Raw genomic sequence first — 18,818 nt, 5'->3', positions numbered from 1 at the left:
CAGGCATGGCCTGTTCCCACAGAGCCAGGAGTGAGTAGGAGCATCCTGGGGACGAGACCAGCTCTGAAGGCTGTAAAGGCATCTGGTTTGCCGGCTGCAGAATGAGCACTGACGGCTGTGCCGCCAACCAGCCCGGCTGGCCAAGTGGTGGGGCTTCACTGAGCACGACTGTGTGCTCAGCTGCAGGGGAACCAGCAGACACAAAGCACCGACTGTGCTCAGGGCTGCAGGGGGACCAGCAGACACAAAGCACCGACTGTGTGCTCAGCTGCAGGGGGACCAGCAGACACAAAGCACCGACTGTGCTCAGGGCTGCAGGGGAACCAGCAGACACAAAGCACTGACTGTGTGCTCAGAGTTGCAGGGGAACCAGCAGACACAAAGCACATGGACACGTGCCCACGGGGCACTCTGATGTGTGCGTAGTGAGTGTGCACTGTCTGCTCATTACTGATGCTGGCTAAGGGTCAGAGTGAGTTCCCTGAAGGAGGTCTCAGGCTACAGGGGATTAAGGTGCAGGAACAAATCACCGTGCAACATGACATGCTCGTAGGAGAATAAAAACTGAGTGCTGAGTGAGCACCAAAGGAAGGAACAACACATCTGGATAAAGGGGACACTGCTTCTAGTGACACCTTCTCAGAGGGTGACCTGGACGTTTAAGGAGTAAAAGGGGCTTACTGGGTGGTCAGGGAAAGCTGACACTCTGGTGTAGGGTTAGGGTACACACGGGAAACGAAGCTGGAAAGGAAGGCTGGGGCCAGGTTGAAAAAGATGCCCAAATGCCACACCGACAGGCTTGGGGTCCATGCCCTAGTCTGAAGGTGCCCACCTCTGTTCCACCCATCATGGCACAGACAAAAGTATAAGAGTTGCCCAGAAACTTGCTAACAATACAGATGCATGGCCCCAACCCTGGGGAGTCCGGCTCTGTGGGCCTGGGGTGCAACCCAGAAGTCTATTTCTAACAAGCTCCAGTGACAGAGGCCTGGCCAGGCCTGGGAGCCCGAGAGGGTGAGGAGCAGCTGCAGAAGGGCTTCCAGCAGTTGATCAATGCCTCTGACCACAGCACTTAGTCGGTGAGGCTGAGCCAACACAAGGATGAATTATTGACTGCGGTTGTGGTTGAGCAGAGCTTAAATGATGACAGGTGACCCTGCATAGTGTCGCCATGTGCCAGGCCCTGGGTATGCGAATCTCACGCGTTTTCCTCTGGCTCCTTGCATTGCCCCCTATGAGGCGGGGCAGGGCCAGCTGTTGTGCAGGGCCTGGTGCAAAATGCAAAGGTGGGGCTCTGGTTCCAATATTGTTAAGAATTTCAAGATGGTGACGGCAGAGCATTAAGCCAAGTGTGGGGCCCTTCTGAGCACAGGGCGCTGTGGGAGTGCACTGGCCACACAGCCATGGAGCCGGCCCAGGGAAGGTGCTGTCACTGCACCCACTGTACCAGCGAGGGTATTTCCAGGAGCCAGGGAAGAATGCGCTTCAGGGCTGCCACACCCTAAGACCTAAAAAGGTGCATCCCACTTAAGGACATGTGAGGCAGCTACTCCAGGGGCTGGAGCCATTCAGGGACGCTCAGGGAGGTGGGGCTTCAGCAGAGCTTTAGAAGCCAGGAGGACCAGGATGATGGCCGAAGAGGCCTGCCAGGACTCGGAGGAGAAAACGGGCCAGCCCTGCTATTCAGTGGCTGAGAAAGCACCTGGCAGATCTATTGGGGACTCAGCAGCGGCAGGACAGGCAGGGTCCCCTCCTGTCCCTGAGCTCAGCCTACAGCAGGGGACATAAAAACATCCACGAAGTTACAGGACACTTGCTTACAAAGGCGGTTGTGTGTGGAAAGCAGGGCGACTAAAATGCTGTGCGAGGGCTCTGAAGGATTCCCCAGGACTGTGTGGGTGGAGAGGTGAGGACGGGCAGGTGGGAGGGGTGCGGCAGGGAGGGCCAGCCGCCAGGCCTCCTAAGCAGCAGGGAGGGTGGCTGAGGGAGGACCTGGAAGGAGGTGGGGATGGCCAGGGTCAAAAGGCCAGGCAGAAGGTGTGGGGCCAGGGGGACCAGGCTGAGGAGGGCTCAGGGCCACAGCATTCAGGGTCCTGAAGTCAGTTCTGACTTTAACCCGAAGGGGTTTTAAACTGAGACAAGATCCAATCTGTAATCTTGAAAGATTGCCTGCCTGGGGGGAAGTAAGGGGGAAAAAACAACAAAAAAAACCCAACTGAGATGCCAGAGTGATGGGAATGGAGCAGCAAATTATGATGGAGATCATGAAACCACAAACATTTGCAGTTTCAGTACCTACTGTGTGCAGATGTTTATCAATTCCTGTCAAAATGACCTGCTACAACCCTCTAAATGAACAGTTTTGGGACAGCCGTGCAGCACATGGACCTAAAAAGAAGCATGTAACACAGAAGTCCAGATGCCCGGCTCTTAGCTGCCCAGGCCTGGTATGGGCTTCCGGTCTGAGTTCCCTCGCCCCTGGGCTTCCGGTCTGAGTTCCCTCGCCGCTCCGCTCCGGGACCTCGGCTTCTGCCTGGCTGGCCACACCCTGCAACTCGCCCTCCCTCTGCCTGTTTCTCTTTCTTCCGCAGATGGTCCTTTTCTGGCACCTCCTCCGACCCTGTACAGGTTGCCGTTTGCACAGGTTCTGGGTTAGCTCCCTTCTCATGCCACACTTTCCCTGGGCAGCCTAATCCGCATGCGTACCCTGATTTTCGCCACCCTAACACAGCGGCCCACCTCCCCAGACTCTAGTCTCTTGTAAATCTGTAACTATACCATGTTTCTTTCATGTCTAACCCTGATTCTTTATCCACGCTGCTCCCTCTTCCTAGAATCTCGGCTTCTTCCTGACCTGTGCTCCAAACTCCTGTGTGTCCTTTAAGACCCCACCTAAGCATCCCCTGGGCCGCAGTGCCTTCCCTGGGCTTGCTCCAGGCTGGATGGGGTACCTGTCTCACCTCTGCTATTCCAGCTATTACAATATGTTAATCGTCTGATACAAGCTTGTCTCCCCAACATGACTGTGTTCACCTCGTGAGCAGGGCCAAATCTCATCAATGTTGCACCCCATTTTCTAGGATAATTTCTGCCCTAGAGTAGACAATTACTGAACATTTGTTGACCAAATCAAGTGTTGAATCTACTCCATGAAAACCCCTGGGTCCTTCTTTGACATGAACTGCTGCTACTTTCTGTTGCTTCATTTCTGATGTGTGTGTTTGCCCCATGAGACCCAAGGGCTCTCTGGGAGCCCCATTATATCATGCATCCCACTCCTCTCTGCTGTGGAGGAAAACAGGTATGATGGAACAAGAAATCAGTGGTGGGCGGGACCAGGAATTAACAAGGGGAAATAAAAGAAAGTTTCTGATCACATACAACAGACATTGTGTGGTGAGGCAGTAAATGTAAAAAAGAGAATTTAAGTTGCAAGCTTGACGGTATCTTTTATAGACTAACTGCTCAATAGGAACCTGTTGGATTGAAATCAAGCTACCAAAAAGCGACAGTGGCTGATGTAGGCGTGGGTGGGGGCAGCATTCAGACAGCAGAAAGTGGGACCAGCCCCCACCAGAGAGGGTTAATGAAAGAGGGTTCCCTATGCTGCAAATAGCTGCCTTTGCATTTTCACTTCTGTTGTTCCTGACACAGGAAGGAGGGGACCTACATGGGTACGGGAGGCAAATCAAGGCCTCCCCTTAATGAGAATGAACAGTTGGGCCAAGGGGCAGATCACCTGTGGTTCAATTGAACAAAAACGTCACCCACTGAAGGAAAAGTGGCCCAGGGGTGCAGCATCATCAGATCAGCCTGAGAGTGATGGACACAGGACCGGCTCCGCCATCAGCTGAGTCTCAGCAAAACGAGACTCTAGTTCCTCGGTGTCTGACGGGGACCCACCTGCCAGGCACGGGGCTGGGTTCCTTCATACACATCACCTTGCCTAAACCTCTCAGCAACCTTTTTAGATAGGAATCATTATTTCCATTTAACAGAACAGGAAACTGAGGCCCTCAGAGAGAAGGCTGACAAAAAGAAAACCAGGAATGAAGGAAAAGGTTAGTCTCTGCATCTTCTGGAAGCTGTTATTATATCTGAAAGTTGTCCTGATGTATTTATTGTCTTGGTCATCGGGTATATGGAGTAAGATCACTCAGCCAGGAATGCAGGGTCCACGCTGAAGACCCTTTGGAAACAGGTGATGCCAGGGACTCAACATCTCTGCTGCTTACTAGCTCGGTGACCCTGACTGGTCAGTCCCTTTATTATGTACACAGGGAAAAGCAACACACAGATGTGGACAACCCGTGGTCCGACCACATACCCAGGGAGGCAGAGCAGTGGTAGTTAGTGGTTGAGAACATGGACCTTGAAGCCCGCCCAATGGGTTTAAACCCCAGTCCTACCTCCAGGAGTGGGGTGCCCTTCGGTGAGGGTGTGTTGCCTCACAGTGCATACTTGATACGATGCGGGCCGAGCAAACAACACAGGACCAGGCACGTTGTATATAATTCTATTATATGTCCATGTACAACTCCTATTCTGATTCTCCCCATTCCTGCCACCCCTGGCATAATTTCAGAGTCCTGCTCAGGGGGGCCTCAGTACAGGACCATGACAAAAATGCCCCTCCTCTGCATTTCAATGAAATCCAAACTGCCCCACGGTTGCGAGGTCCTGCCAATTCCGGTCCAGCTCTCCTCTCTGACTTCATCTGGTTCATGCACTCACATATTTTTGCCTCACCGGCTGCTTTTTGTTCCTCTGTCCTCTCATTCTCATTCCTGCCTCAGGGCCTTTGCACTTGCTGTTCCCTCTGCCAGAAACACTCTGCCCCCAGCTCTCCAGAAGCTGGCTCCTCCTCCGCAGACAGGCCGCCCGTCAGATCCCTGCCCTGCCCACCCATCTGAGGAAGCACCCTGCCTCCAGTTACTCTCTGTCAAAGCTCACTTTCCTTTCTGCAGAGCCCTTCCCAATCATAGGACTGTCTCACTGGTTTATGTGTCACCAGAATATGATCTCTGTTACACGTTCTCTTTCCACCATATTCCCAGTGCCTAGGAGAGTGCCCTCCACACAGAAGGCACTTAAAAAATAGTAGGAAGAACCCTATAAGATTACCTAATGCTTGTTAAATGAATGAATGAATCTGATTCCGACTTGTAATTAGAGGTCATTTTAGGCAACTTACAGGAAGGCTTCGGGCTTGTCTCCTTGTTCCCGGGACAGGACTGGTTCACGGTTGGGGAAATGCAACTATTTCTGACTCATGGATACTTTTATCATGGATACTTTTATAAACGGTAAATGTGCTCATCATGGCACTGCTTATAAAGCCAAACACTGGAATACAATGACATATCAAATAATAGGGGACTGGTTAAAAAATCATGGTACAACTATCTAATATTCTACAGTCCTTTAAAATATTTTAGAAGACTCTAATGGCCACAGCCCATGCCTATTACCATAGCATCTAGTGAGAAAAGATATAAAATCCTTATTTTTACATTGGGAATTGTGATTGGTTAACCCAATACTCTTTTTTTTTTGCCTTTTAATTGGGTTTATTATTCAAAAAAGCTTCATTTTTTTATTTAGCTTTCTGACTCTGTGCTTGTGCCTTCAACACTTTCACAACGATTTTCTGCTCCTCGATGAGGAAAGCACGCTCGATCCTGTCACAGACACATTCAGCACACGTGGACCCACCACAGGCCGTGCTGCCATGTTTTTTCATTTTAGACAGCCTCATTAGAACTTTAGGTCTCACAGCACGAACTCCGCGGAGTCGGCCTGGGCACACGCCACATGCAGACTCTGGTGCTTTCCCAACCTTCTTGGTATAAAGGTAAACAATTCTATTCCCAGGGGTTCGGGACAGCCTAGTTTTGTGAGAAGCTGTGTTGTAGGAGAGCCTCCTACGGGATGTCAAACACTGGACCGTTCTGAATGTCTGTAGACACCGTTCCCGGAAGAACCCAATACTCTTTAGCTTCTTTCCCAGAACCTGATCATCTCATGAGATTAGAGGAACGCCCCACTCATGACACTGGGCGTCACGAGAGGAGGAAAGAAGGAAGAAGCTTTCAGGAAACGGGCTCTACCACGCGTGGCACCTAGAGATGAAGGAAGACCTGGTACCATCCCCAGTAGGTCTGGGACCACTGGAAGAGGGGACTGATCATTAGAGGCCAACGATTTCTGCCACTTGACTCGCAAGTTGATTATTCCAAAGTCTGTTTGGTAACCGGAGAATCCCAACCAGAACAGCCCCTGAAGCTCAGGGAACTTTACCAAGCTTTCCTCTCTGTCCCCTGCCCACGGAGCCGCCCAGAGGAGACAGGGCACACCCTGCCGAACCGTCACTTCTCTCTGCAGGACAGACTGGCTGTTCTGTCACTAACAGATCAGCAGCACACATGCTGCCGACCATGGCTCCACTAACTAGATGCTGAGGGAAATATCATTTTTTCCCCCAAGTCAGTCATAGGCACCTTATTCAATTAACATGCCCACGAAGCTGCAGACGGCTCATATGAAAGCCCTTCAGTTATAGAATACATTTTATTATGTGACAATAGTTGCCAGCACGATTTATTTCCTTTGATGGGATTCTGCTTTTTCCCTGTTAATTTAAATCTGTATTTTCTAGTGCTGATTCCAGGTCTGTGTGAATTTTTAAAATGTTACCATTAATCTTCCGGACCCAGTGGCCACATATGATGAAGATGGCTCTGCCCGGGTGGCACTGAGGCCTGCTGTCCTCTCAAACTGTCAGAGGGCAGCACTGAGGGGTCGGTGGCTGGTAAGCCTGAGGCCAGCGCAGGGTTAGAGACAGATGTCACTCTTATCTCCCCTCCTCTACACACACACACAGCACGCACGCGTGCACACACACACACACACACACACACACACACACACACAACCAAAACAAACTTTGTGATGTGCAATTACAATTCCTATTCTGTTCCTTGATGCTGACGGTTGTATTTAACCACCCTTTGGGGCAGCAGGTTTCAGGGTGTACTCCAGGGGCCTCTGAGGGCTCCCGAGACTCTTTTAGGGAGCCCATAAGGTCACAACTATTTTCATAATAATACTAAGACATCACTTGCTTTTTTCACTCTTATCCTCTTACACGCAGACAGAAGAATTTTCCAGAAGCTACATGACATTATGATGTCATTGCTCTGATGTCTGCTTGTGTATTTGTGTGCATAAGGTAAATATAAACATAACCCACATTAAAAAAAAGCTTTTTGGAATCCTCAATTTTTAAGAATATAGAAGTCCAAGAACAATCAGTTTGAAAGCCACTGTTCTAGGACAATGTGTTAAATGTAACTCTGCAAAAGACTGAGTTGTGAAGTTCATGGGATTGGGCTAAGAGTAGTTAGAAAAGGGAAAAAAGGGTTGGTCTCAACTATATTCTTAATTAAAGAAAAAGGTGCTTATGGGGGGAAAAAAGTTAAATTTTCACAAGTGCAGGAAATATAAAGGATGAGATTCATTTGTTAAGGCCAGGCAAGTAATTATTTTTAAGAATTTAGTTCAAGAATAAAGTAATTTAAGACATTTGAGGGGCCGGCTTGGTGGTACAGTTGGTTAGAGTGTGAGCTCTGAGCAACAGGGTTGCTGGTTCGATTCCCACATGAGCCAGTGAGATGTGCCCAAGCTGAGATGCCACTGAGCTGCCAACAGGCGGCCGGATGGCTCAGTTGGAGCGAGCATGTGCTCTTGACAGCAAGGTTGCCGGTTTAACTCCCACATGGGATGGTGGGCTGTGCACCTCCGCAACTAGATTGGAAGTGGCAACTGGACTTGGAGCTGAGCTGTGCCCTCCACAACTAAGACTGAAGGACAAACAACTTGACTTGCAGTTGATGGGTCCTGGAAAAACACAACGTTCCCTTCCCCAATTCCCCAACACTATTCCCTTCCCCAATAAAAATCTTTAAACAAACAAACAAACAAACAAGCATTTGAGGGTTTTGCTTTTACCTGCTGTTTATTTACCTGAACCCATGAAGGGTGAATGGCACAGCTAGAAAATGTTTGTCCTGCATATAAAGGGAAAAAGGCTAGAGCAGGAATAAGACTAGAAAATGACTCAGGAGATTCATGGGACTATTCTAGAGAAGAGGAAAGGGAAGGGATAAAATCATTAAGTCCAGAGGCCTAGGGTTTGATACTTTTTGTTTAAATGCACCTTGATTGAAAAAGCACAGCATGGCAGGAGAATGGTGGCTGTCTACACCGCCAGTCGGTGAAGAGAAGTCAGATGTGTCCTCTAGTACAGACGTTGTCCTAATTCTGAATCATGATGTCCCTTATACACAAACCACTTCAAAGTGCCCTGACAAGCCCGTGGATGGATGCCGATTCTTAGTGGCAGTGATGGAACCCGTAGAGAAAACATATGTTTGTAAGACAAAGTAAGCAGGAATGACAGACAACCCAATAATGAGGAATTATATTTGTTGATTCACTCTCATTGGTATCAAGAATTGATAGTTGAAAATATTTAAAAGACTGAAAAAATTCAGATTAGGAGGATGAAATGATATGTGTCCTACAATGAAACCAGGACTATATAACTCGTAGGGCCAGCGATGACTCTAGCCAGCCTCCTGTCACCGAAGTTGTACAACAACTAGCGAGAATAGACAAAGGTAACAAAGATTCAGAAGATCATCTACCAAATAACCAGCACCCACGTGACATGAGGGGCGGGGGAGGGTAATTCACTCAGGCTGCCTTTTGGCCAACACTCAGTCTAGAAATTGAGGGTGCCAAAAAAATGTATACACATTTTAAGAAAGGAAAAAACTACTAAAATTGTAATACTCAATATATACTGATAACAAAAGATGAATACAAGTCACATTTGACTTCTACAATTACAAGAGGTGCTCAAAGTGGTTAGCATCAGCATCTAGACACTTCTGATTACGGCAAGCTACTGCTTGAGCAACGTTGACCAAAGTGTCCATTTGTATACATTTTTTGGCAACCCTGGTATATATCCTCATGAAAGCCTATAACAATGTCACACGACAAGATGAAAAGAACATTACCTTTGGAAAAAAAATTTACTGTAGGATGTAGAAAAATTTTATCTGCATTAGAAATAATATAGAAATACAATTCCAAAAAACTGAGTTAGTAACATCGTGGATAAGACCCCCAAGATTGTCCAGGAAGCAGAGACAGAAAGAACACAGAGAGACAATGATGAAGTGAAATATGATAAATATGAAGACCAACCTAAATATTCTAGGTATTAGGAAGAAATCAGAACAATTAAGAGAAGTACCAAACAAAAAAGGTGTAAAGCTTGTCTAAAACAAACAAACAAACAAACAAACAAACAACTAAATAGAGAAACCAGTAGGGCTTCCAACATTCCAAGCAAAATCCAGAGAGACTCACATCTAAATCAATCCTGATTTCAAGACTTAGTGTAAAGCTACAGTAATCAAGACAGTGTGGTATAGAGAGTCCAAAAACAGACTCACACACATACGATCAATTGATTTTCAACAAAGGTGCCAAGACAATTCAATGGGGAAATCTTTTCAACAAATGATGCTGGAACAACTGGGTAGCCACATGCAAAAAAACGAACCTTACCTCACACCACACACACACACACACACACACACACACACACACACACACACACACACATAAAAATGACCCAAGAGACACAGAATTTGTTGAAAAGAAGAAAGGGAAAGAGTAAATTATTAAGTCCAGAAGGCTTACAGTTTAATACTCTTCATTTAAATGCATCTTGACTTAGCAAGTATAGCGTGACCTCTTTTAGAAGAAAACATAGGAAAAAATCTTTGTGACCTTAGTTTTGGCAAAGATTTCTTAAATGGGACACAAGAAAAGCACAAATTGTACAAGAAAAAACCCCAATAAATTGGACTTCACCAACATTGAAAAGGCTTGTTCTTCAAAAGATGCTGTTGCAAAAATGAAAAGGCAAGCCACGGACTTGAAAAAAACATTCACAAACACACATATCCAACTTATAGCTAGGATATACACGGAACTCTTACAATTAATGGAAGACAAACAACTGAATAAAAAAAAATGACCAAAAGAGTTGAACAGACACTTCACTAAAGAAAATATACAAATGGTAAATCAGCATGTGAAAGGATGCTCAACCTCATAGGTCACCAGGGAAAGGCAGACTAAAACCGCTATGAGATATTATTATACTACACATATTCTTGAACGGCAAAAATTAAATGGACCAACAGTATCAATTGCTGACAAGAGCGAGAAGCAACCGGAACTCTTATGCATTGTTGCTGGGAATGTAAAATGGTACCACTTCAGAAAACGGTTTGCAGTTTCTTAAAAAGTTAAACATACCCTGTCACACAAGCCAGCCATTACACTTCCAGATTTTTACCCAAGAGAAATGAAAGCATATGTCTATGCAAAGATTTCTACACAAATGTACTGAGCAGCTTTATTTGTAATAATAAAAAAAAACCTAAAAACAAGCCAAATGTCCAATAACACGGGACTGGATAAAGATGTGGTCTACTTCTCAGCAATAAAATGGGGACAAACTATTGATACATGCAAGATTGACAATTTTCAGGAAAATTGTGCTAAGTGAAAGAAGGTGAAAAAGAGTACATATGGTATGATTCCATTTCTATAAAATTCTAGAAAATGCAAACGAATCCTTAGGGATAGAAAGCAGATCAGCAGTTGCCTGAGGAGGGAGGCTGTTTTACAACGGAGCACAAAATTGTGAGGAGGCAGATATGTTCACCACCTTGATTTTGGCGATGGTGTCACAGAGGTAGACATATGTCAAAGCTCATCAAGCTGTACTTTAAATATGTGCAGTTTATCGTACATTGAGCACACCTTAGTAAAGCTGAAAATACTTTTCTGATCCAAAGAAAACCTAAATAAAGACAACACGGTTCCCAGTACTCCAGAAAAAGCAACGGAGACCCACAGGAAGATGATGGATCCTGGCAAATACTGATGGTTACTTTGGACTTTTCCTGCATCATACTACACGTCCAGAGACAACGGGGCCACCGAGTTTGGACGGGAAAGAAAGTCATGAATCAGAAATGTCATATTCCTTCGAGTTGTCTTTTATATGTGAAGGTGACAACAAAACAAGATCATTTATATCCCTTCCTCTGCAAGAAATACATGAGAACACGCTCCAGATGATTCAAAATGAAGACTTCAGAATGGGGAGCTGATGGGACTAAAGGGCTGACGTTTATTCTTTCCCTCTGGGAATCTAGCCTGAGGAAATAACCTGGAATGCGGGAAATGACTTATTTAAGATAAAAACGATAAAATAACGTTAGCTGACATTTTCACAGAGCTTACCCTTCACATGCATCATGCAATCCCCACCCGGGTCCTACAACGAGACTCTGAGATCATCTCTCTCTGACAGATGGTCTCAGGAAGGTTCAGCAGCTTGCCTGAGGGGGCACAACTTGGATTTGAACCCTGATGGGGAAAATTACAAAATTCAGCTCTGAATCATGACGTTCTACTCAGAAACTGGAAAGAACATTACAAAATGTCTGGTGCAGAATATCTTGCAGACATAAAATGTTTACAGGTTTTCTGGGTGGAATTGAGGAACGGTGCTAGGATGTGATGCTGAGTGAGGAACTTGGGAGGCAGACGGTGTGGGGAGAGTGTTCTCGGGCAGAGAGGGCAGGACCTGGATCCTTGGTGAAGCAACAAATAGGTGAAATTGTTCACATAATGAACAAGGAGAATGAGTCAGACATTTTTATACCAACCTGACCAAATCTCAAAGAACAAAAGGGAAACAAAACAAAACAAAACCAAGTTGCAGAATGACTTACATATAGCTCGTAAACACCACACAAACAGTATACTTGTACGGTTGCACATGTACACATATGTCACGACACAAAAAGGACGTGGCGGTCTGTGCCAGCTCAGCAGTAATGGCTCCACGCCGAAGGCCAGGCCGGGACCAGGGACAGGGCTTGAGGTGTGGACAGCAGGAGTCTCTGAGATGAGAGTAAGGATTTTCCACCCCTGCGCTTTCATATTCTTTTATGTGTTAATTTTTTTCAGTGAGAACTTAGGTACTTTTCTATTTATCAGGAACAAAGAAGATGGCAAAAACTAGGAGAAGAATTCTTCTCAAAGTTGTTGGGAGCCTGAGAAGAGCAAGTGTGTAGGAAAGCACCCAGCACTGCTCTTGGTGCTGAAGGAAGATCTTGTTTTCTAGATACCGCATCTGCTGGTGGACAAGGATCAGAGGTAACATTCAAAGGAAAGGAACCAAATGGAACTGGGGGGTGCACCATGCAGAAGCCACAGTCACTGAGTGAAGGGGGTCCGGGGAGAAAGACCACAGCGCATGGCTAAATGAAATTGCACTTTATTCCTGCAGAACACCTTCGGGGAGAAGTCATCTGTGACCCACAGCCTCTGTGCCAGGTGTAAGGACATGCTTAATGAATGCCATTTAATGAAGAAAAAGGCTCTTATAAAACACCTGGCACGAGCAGGGTGAGGGAGTCACAGGAAGGGGCTCTGCACACCTGCTGGCATTTTAATCAGCACCTCCTCCCTCAGTGGCTCTCCAAGGCTGGTCAACGGTGTCAGAGCGCGGTCCCTGACCACTGCCCACACTCGCTGACAGTTTAGGGAAGGTTATTTCTTAAGGACCATATGGTCAGGTATTGGATCGCCCTGGAAGGTAATTAAAATAAATCATTTTCCTCTGAAGGGCCTGACCAGCACTAGCACCCTCCTCAAAGGCCTCGCAGTCAGGATTTCTGCTCCAGGTCCCCTGTGCTTCCAAATGGAGGTTCTGAGTGAGGGTCCGGGTCTCTGAAGACCCAGTGATGAGAGAACATCCTGCAATTTTTTTCCTTATAACTTGGTTCGACTAAAACAGAAGCTCAGCAATTCTAATGACTCTAGGCCCTAACGTAACTGTAGGTGTGGCTGTGTTTCTTTCCTCATTGATTTTGGAGCCAACCTCAGAAATTGACATGTGCAAACTCGGCTATCATTTCTCGTGGTCTGATGAGACTTACTTTTGTTTTGTTTTATAATTGACACGCCAAAGTCAAGCGAGGTTTTACAAAACCTAAAACAGACCCATTTCCTCTACAATGAAAATCATTAGCTCATAAGCTTTCTATGCCCAGACCTGAAACTTAATTCCAAATATTCCCAATGAAACAATGCCCTTCGAGGGAGACGAACGGTGGTTATCAACAGGCACACAAGGCTGCTATAATCGGTATGTTGTGACGAGCTCCGTCCAACTAGTTTTTAATTGAGCTCCTGCTATATGCCAAGTACTGTGTTTGGCACTGAGATAGTTTTTTTTAAAAAAAACAACAAATGATAAATGCACATCACTAAGGGAAAGAAGCCAACCTGAAAAGGCTACAGACTGTATGGTTTCAACTATGTGACGTTCTGAAAAAGGCAAAACTATGGAGTCAGGAAAAAGATCCGTGGCTGAGGGAGAGATGAATAGGCAGAGCACAGAACATTTTCAGGGCAGTGAAAATACTCTTTATGATACTATAATGATGGACCTATGTCTTCCATTGGTCCAAACCCATAGAATGAACAACACCAACAGTAAACCCTAAGGTAAACTATGGACTTCGGGTGATTACGAGGTGTCCATGTAGGTTCATCCTTGGTTAAAAAAAAAATACAATTCTGGTGGGGATGTTGATAACGGGGGAGACTTTGCACATGTAGGGCAGGGGGGTATATGCAAAATCTCTGCACCCTCCCCGCAATTTTGTTGTAAACCTAAAATTGCTCTAAAAGGATAAAGCCTTAAAAAAAAAAATGAGACTCCTATATTTCCTCTCTAGGAATTTATCTACAAGTGCATTGAAACAAATGCATCAATTCCCTACGTCATAAAGTAAAAAGTCCAAATATTTTAAGATATGCAAATAAGAGACTATAAGGTTAGATGCTTCCATTTAAAGCAATGGCAGAAAAACAGAAGAAAACAAATATCTGTTGAGCGCCTACTATGCACCAGGCGCTCCACCAGGCCCTGTGATGCATCCACGGTCATGGCAGCCACGGTCCCACCTGCCAAGAGGAAAGAATGCACTGGGGAGAAAAGCTCTCCGCAATGAGACAGTAATTCGAGTGAAGACAGACCTAAGACACATCATAAAGTAAGATACCAGCAATGGAGGCATCTGGAGTCAGAGAAGTGGGAGATGACTTCTGCCTCAGATGGTTGGGTGTGGCTTTCCGGAGGAGGGAACACTGAAGGCCCTGTCCTGTAACCCTCTGTGACTATGACAGTTACCACTTCCTGAGCGCCTGCACTATTCTTCACGTTTCACATTCCTCTCTAATCTTCACAACCCAGCAAGGTAAGTTTTGTTCTACAGATGGGGGAAAGGGGGCTCAGAGAGGTAAAGGAATGTGCCCAAGGTCACACAGCTGACGAAACTGGCTGAGCTAGGATTTGAATTGATTCTTTTTCCACTCTGCCATGTTGCCCTGCCAAGACTACGCCAGCACAAAGTAAGTATAAATGCAGACTTGTTCCTTTTCCATTCAAGCAACCCATTTGCCATGATCAATATAACGTCAACCCACCAACTTGACTGTATAATGAGTTTTCCTCATGGGCAACACGGACGCACACACCCCCTCACACAAACCGCTCTGCCATGGACAAGGAAAAAAAAGCTGCCACTGGAAGACTAAGGAAATCACAATTCCAAACTCCCCATGTTCCTAAAAGCAGAGCTTTAAAGTATGTGCAGCTCGACGGCATATGGCAAATCAATTACTAGTTTAAATCTTAAAACAAAAACATGGCAAGTGTGGTGCAGAAATAATCAAGAACAACGGTTCGGTTTAGATTACAGCGAGCCACTAGAGTTTTGAATACAATTAATCATCATTCCAGGCAATGGGAAGCCATATTGACACTTATTCCTAATTTGAATATTTAATTAGGGTGAAGTTCTTCATCAAATTATCACAGAACTGGGAGAAAGCCTGGAAGACTTACACAATTACTGTCTTAACCCCTTACCAGCTGCTCACCTGTGAGCACAGCGATCTTTGTCCCAGCTCTGCAGGGGAGGACGACGCCCACACCCACAGGCGATCTGTCAGAACTCTGAAGCTACAGCTGGGGCAGAAAGGCGCCAAATGGTGGCAAAAGAACGGTCTAAGGGGATGGACTGCTTGTGCCCGAACTAAATCCTGAAACAAACCCCGAACAAAGGCAGAAAACACAAGCACAAGTGCCCACTGTGTGCCCGACGTGGCACTTTCATATATTCCCCTTTTCATTCTCACAACAATGCTGCAAGGAAGATATTGTCATCCCCATTCCACAGAAGAGGAAACTGGAGCTCAGGGGAGTGATGTAACTCACTCAAGAACACTGCTTGTGAGTGGTGTAAAGGTGGCCCAGTTACTCATGGCACACGCGTGTGAATGCAGACAGCCACAGACACACAGAGAAAGAGACACAGACACAGACACACACAGACACACAGACACACACACACACAGACACACAGACACACACACACAACTTGCACTCACCAAAAATAATGACAAAGAGAACACTTACAGATCAACAAAAATGCATTTAAAGCTGTATTTTGGATATTCCACATTGTGCAAAGAAATTGGGGGAGGAGGAGCAACCAAAACCCAGGCCTCCTCAACCAGCATTCTACAATCTAACTCTTGGATTCAAAATGCACCACTGAGCTCCCCAAACTGGGGAGTCTATGATGCTGTGGCCAGCAGCTGAGGAGAACGGGGTGAGTGAGAGGCAGCACAGCTCAAGGATATGGCCTTGTACGGCCAACGTGAGGTAGGGCGTGGCCGTCCAGACCCTGGCAGAGGGGGGCACTGCGCTGGTGTCCAAATTCAGGAAGTCACTAATAGGACAAGAAAATGTGACTTTATTTTTCTTTTTCAAAATCGTAACCGATAACATTTCCTTCAAGTCCTTTTTTTCGTTATATACAAAGACATTTATTGACATTTCATAGATGCCATGTGATTCTGCATGACCAAAAATTACACATTTTTCCATGCAATCTCCCCCAAAACCCCCAGGACAGGACCAAAGGCTAACTTCACACACTGTACTTGGCCATTGTAGGTCTCAAGATCTTTCTGTTTCCAGACTCTACTGAGATGCTAAGAATGAGGGATGGACATCCTGAGAGTTTCAGATTACTAATTTTCTCTTAAAACACTTGAGATGGGTTCAATTGCCCTTTTGTGGAAATCATCAAAGCTCCATTTGCAATGGCCACTTTTAGCAGAGAGCTGATCACCGGACAGAAGGCAAGAGTGGCTCCATGCAGCCCTGCACTAGGCCCCCTTCCTGGGTCAGGCTGGCAACAGGAGACCAGGGGCCCATCAGCCCTGCTCCGAGCTTGCTTGTTGTGGGAGCAAATGGCGACGGGAACTTTGAAACTTTCCTTTGTATATTACATTAATCCATATAAGAAAATCTCTTTTAATGAGGAGTGATGTAGTTACAAACTCTCCAGAGCCATAATTAGAGCAAACTAATTGAAGTTGTGTTTTGACACACTTTCCAAATTCACGGGTGCCGGATGACATATTCACAACACTGCTGCTGCACAACCATGGCGACGGCAAAATCATTAGGCTAATAACACTTATTTGCATTCTTATCATGCCGGCAGCTCTCCCTTAAATACTGTTTCTACTATTGCTCCTTTGCTGTAAGTTTCCACTGAAAGATATTAACAGTAATTATTAGTACTTTAGTGGAATTTTGATGTTAAAGAATCACAACGTGCATTAACATATACATTGAATGCCGACTCTTTTTCTTAACCACCAATGGAAGGTTTGGGGGTTCTTCCTCGGCCCCTACCCACCGCCTGAAAGTGACAACAGAATTTCAGCTTCAGTTAGGACAACTGCTCAGAGCCCGCACCCAGTGGAATCTGAATTCAGGGTTTCTGAACTATTCTGTTTCAAATGTTTGGCGAGAAAAATCTTTCCACTTTTTTTTTTTAGTACATTAAAATGAAATAATTAAGGAGAAATTTTTTCCAAGCAGTTAAAAAAAAATCAACAATTTACAGCATGGCCTTTGGTAATAATGCTAATAAATCCCAGGAGGACGTGATTTACCCGCTCTGTCGCTACCCTCCCGCTGATTAAAGACAGACTAGGAGTAACCAGAACGTCGTGAGAAGGGCCACTGGGGTGGGGTGGTCCTGATCTGTCAATCTGGGGGCCCTGTTTGCCACCAACAAGGCCAATTTTTTGGATGCTTAACTCAGACACTCACACACAGAGAGGAAGACTCAACAGTTCTAAATAATGGTTATTAATGACTCCCTCCTCTCAAGTGACAAATTACTTCTGAAATTTAGAATTGAAGAGGTATGAAGAGTGAATAGAACATGACAGAACATGCCAGCGGGCAAAGTTCCCGTTTGCTTTATGTGAGAGGCGGGCAGGGCCCTGGAAAACAATTAAGGTCAAGGGTGGTGACCACAGTCCCCCCAACCCTCTCCTGTTGGTGACCAAGGGCAATAAAACTGCTTCTTCTTGTCTCACGATGGAGAGTAAAATGTTAGGCACATGCCCCCGGGAGCCCACACCCGGTCCCAGCTCTGCCTCTCCCCAGTACTCAGCATCAAGTCCCTTCCAAAGGTCCCTCTCTGGAGTCTCAGGGTTGGGTTACACAGTCCCTCAATTCTGAACGTCTATAAATATCTTGGGATCAAGTAAAACCACCACCACACCACTTACCCTTCACGATTCAAAAGAAAATGAGAGCCAAAGATGGCACCATCTTCACTAAAAATGTGCCCTTGTGTTGAAATCAAACTATTCAAATATACATTTCAGGACGGATGTCTAATCTCAACCCAGGAAGATGTAATTGAGTGAAGAAAATGCTTCCTTAGAAAAATACCCAGGACTGAACTCCTTTAAAGCTTGAGAGTTTTTGGTTTCTTAAATTACCATCCTTGTACCAATCTGCTATTTTTCAAGTCACTGATTACTTAAAAAAAAAAAAAGGAAACTAACTTTCATAACTGCAGCAACACTCCAAATCATGGCATTTATTCACTACATTTAAGTTTTATTACACTTGAACCCTGCCATGCCAAAACACCTACCTCCCATATAAAAGAAATGAAGAAAAAAGCCGAGTCTGGGGCCGCGGGCACCGCGCTTCCATTCCAGATGATCTAGTCTAATCTTATAAACTGAAATATTTAAAGAGTCTCTAAACCTCACTGACCCTACTTTTAAAAACAAGGAACATATGGGCGCAGCTGGCGTTTCATCTTCTTCCAGCCTACTAAAATATCCGCTTTTCCAAAATTCAAGAGGAGCGAGGCTGCCAAACTCAGATTCATAAAAGGCGCGTGCGTGAGAGCGTGGCGCAGGCAGTGAACGGACCCGGGGCTGAAAACAACAAACCCTAACAAAGAACCCAGGGCAGCATTCTCCTCCTTCTCACCCAAACTCAAAAACTGGAGAGAGCAATTTGCTTACAAAGTAAGGCAGTGATTGATAAGGAGGTGGGGTGTGGTCCATGGTTTGGAATAGCTCATGGTCCCGGTGGTGCCCACCAGCCTCAGGACACACTGAGGTAGAGAGTTCCCCAAAGTCAGGAATCTTTAAGGCTCCTTGAAGGCAGGGAGGACATGATGGTGGGACCTGGGTCCCAGTCCTGGCTCCTCCAGATGGTAATGCTCTGACCTGGGATAAATGAGTCACCG

The 18,818-nt window shown here is 45.8% G+C and overlaps 1 protein-coding gene and 1 pseudogene across 9 annotated transcripts in view; both read right to left on the bottom strand.

Moving 5' to 3' along the window:
• MVB12B (multivesicular body subunit 12B) overlaps window positions 1-18,818 on the bottom strand; it is a 192,688-nt gene that overhangs the window by 97,156 nt on the left and 76,714 nt on the right. The gene's annotated exons all lie outside the window — the stretch shown is intronic.
• On the bottom strand, window positions 5,565-16,693 carry LOC109382202 (60S ribosomal protein L34 pseudogene; annotated as a pseudogene).

Source organism: Hipposideros armiger, unplaced genomic scaffold (genome assembly GCF_001890085.2).
Source record: "Hipposideros armiger isolate ML-2016 unplaced genomic scaffold, ASM189008v1 scaffold_3, whole genome shotgun sequence".
In the NCBI taxonomy this organism is placed as follows: domain Eukaryota; kingdom Metazoa; phylum Chordata; class Mammalia; order Chiroptera; family Hipposideridae; genus Hipposideros; species Hipposideros armiger.
Note: the sequence above shows the minus strand (reverse complement) of the source record. Positions and strands in the feature narration are given on the sequence as shown.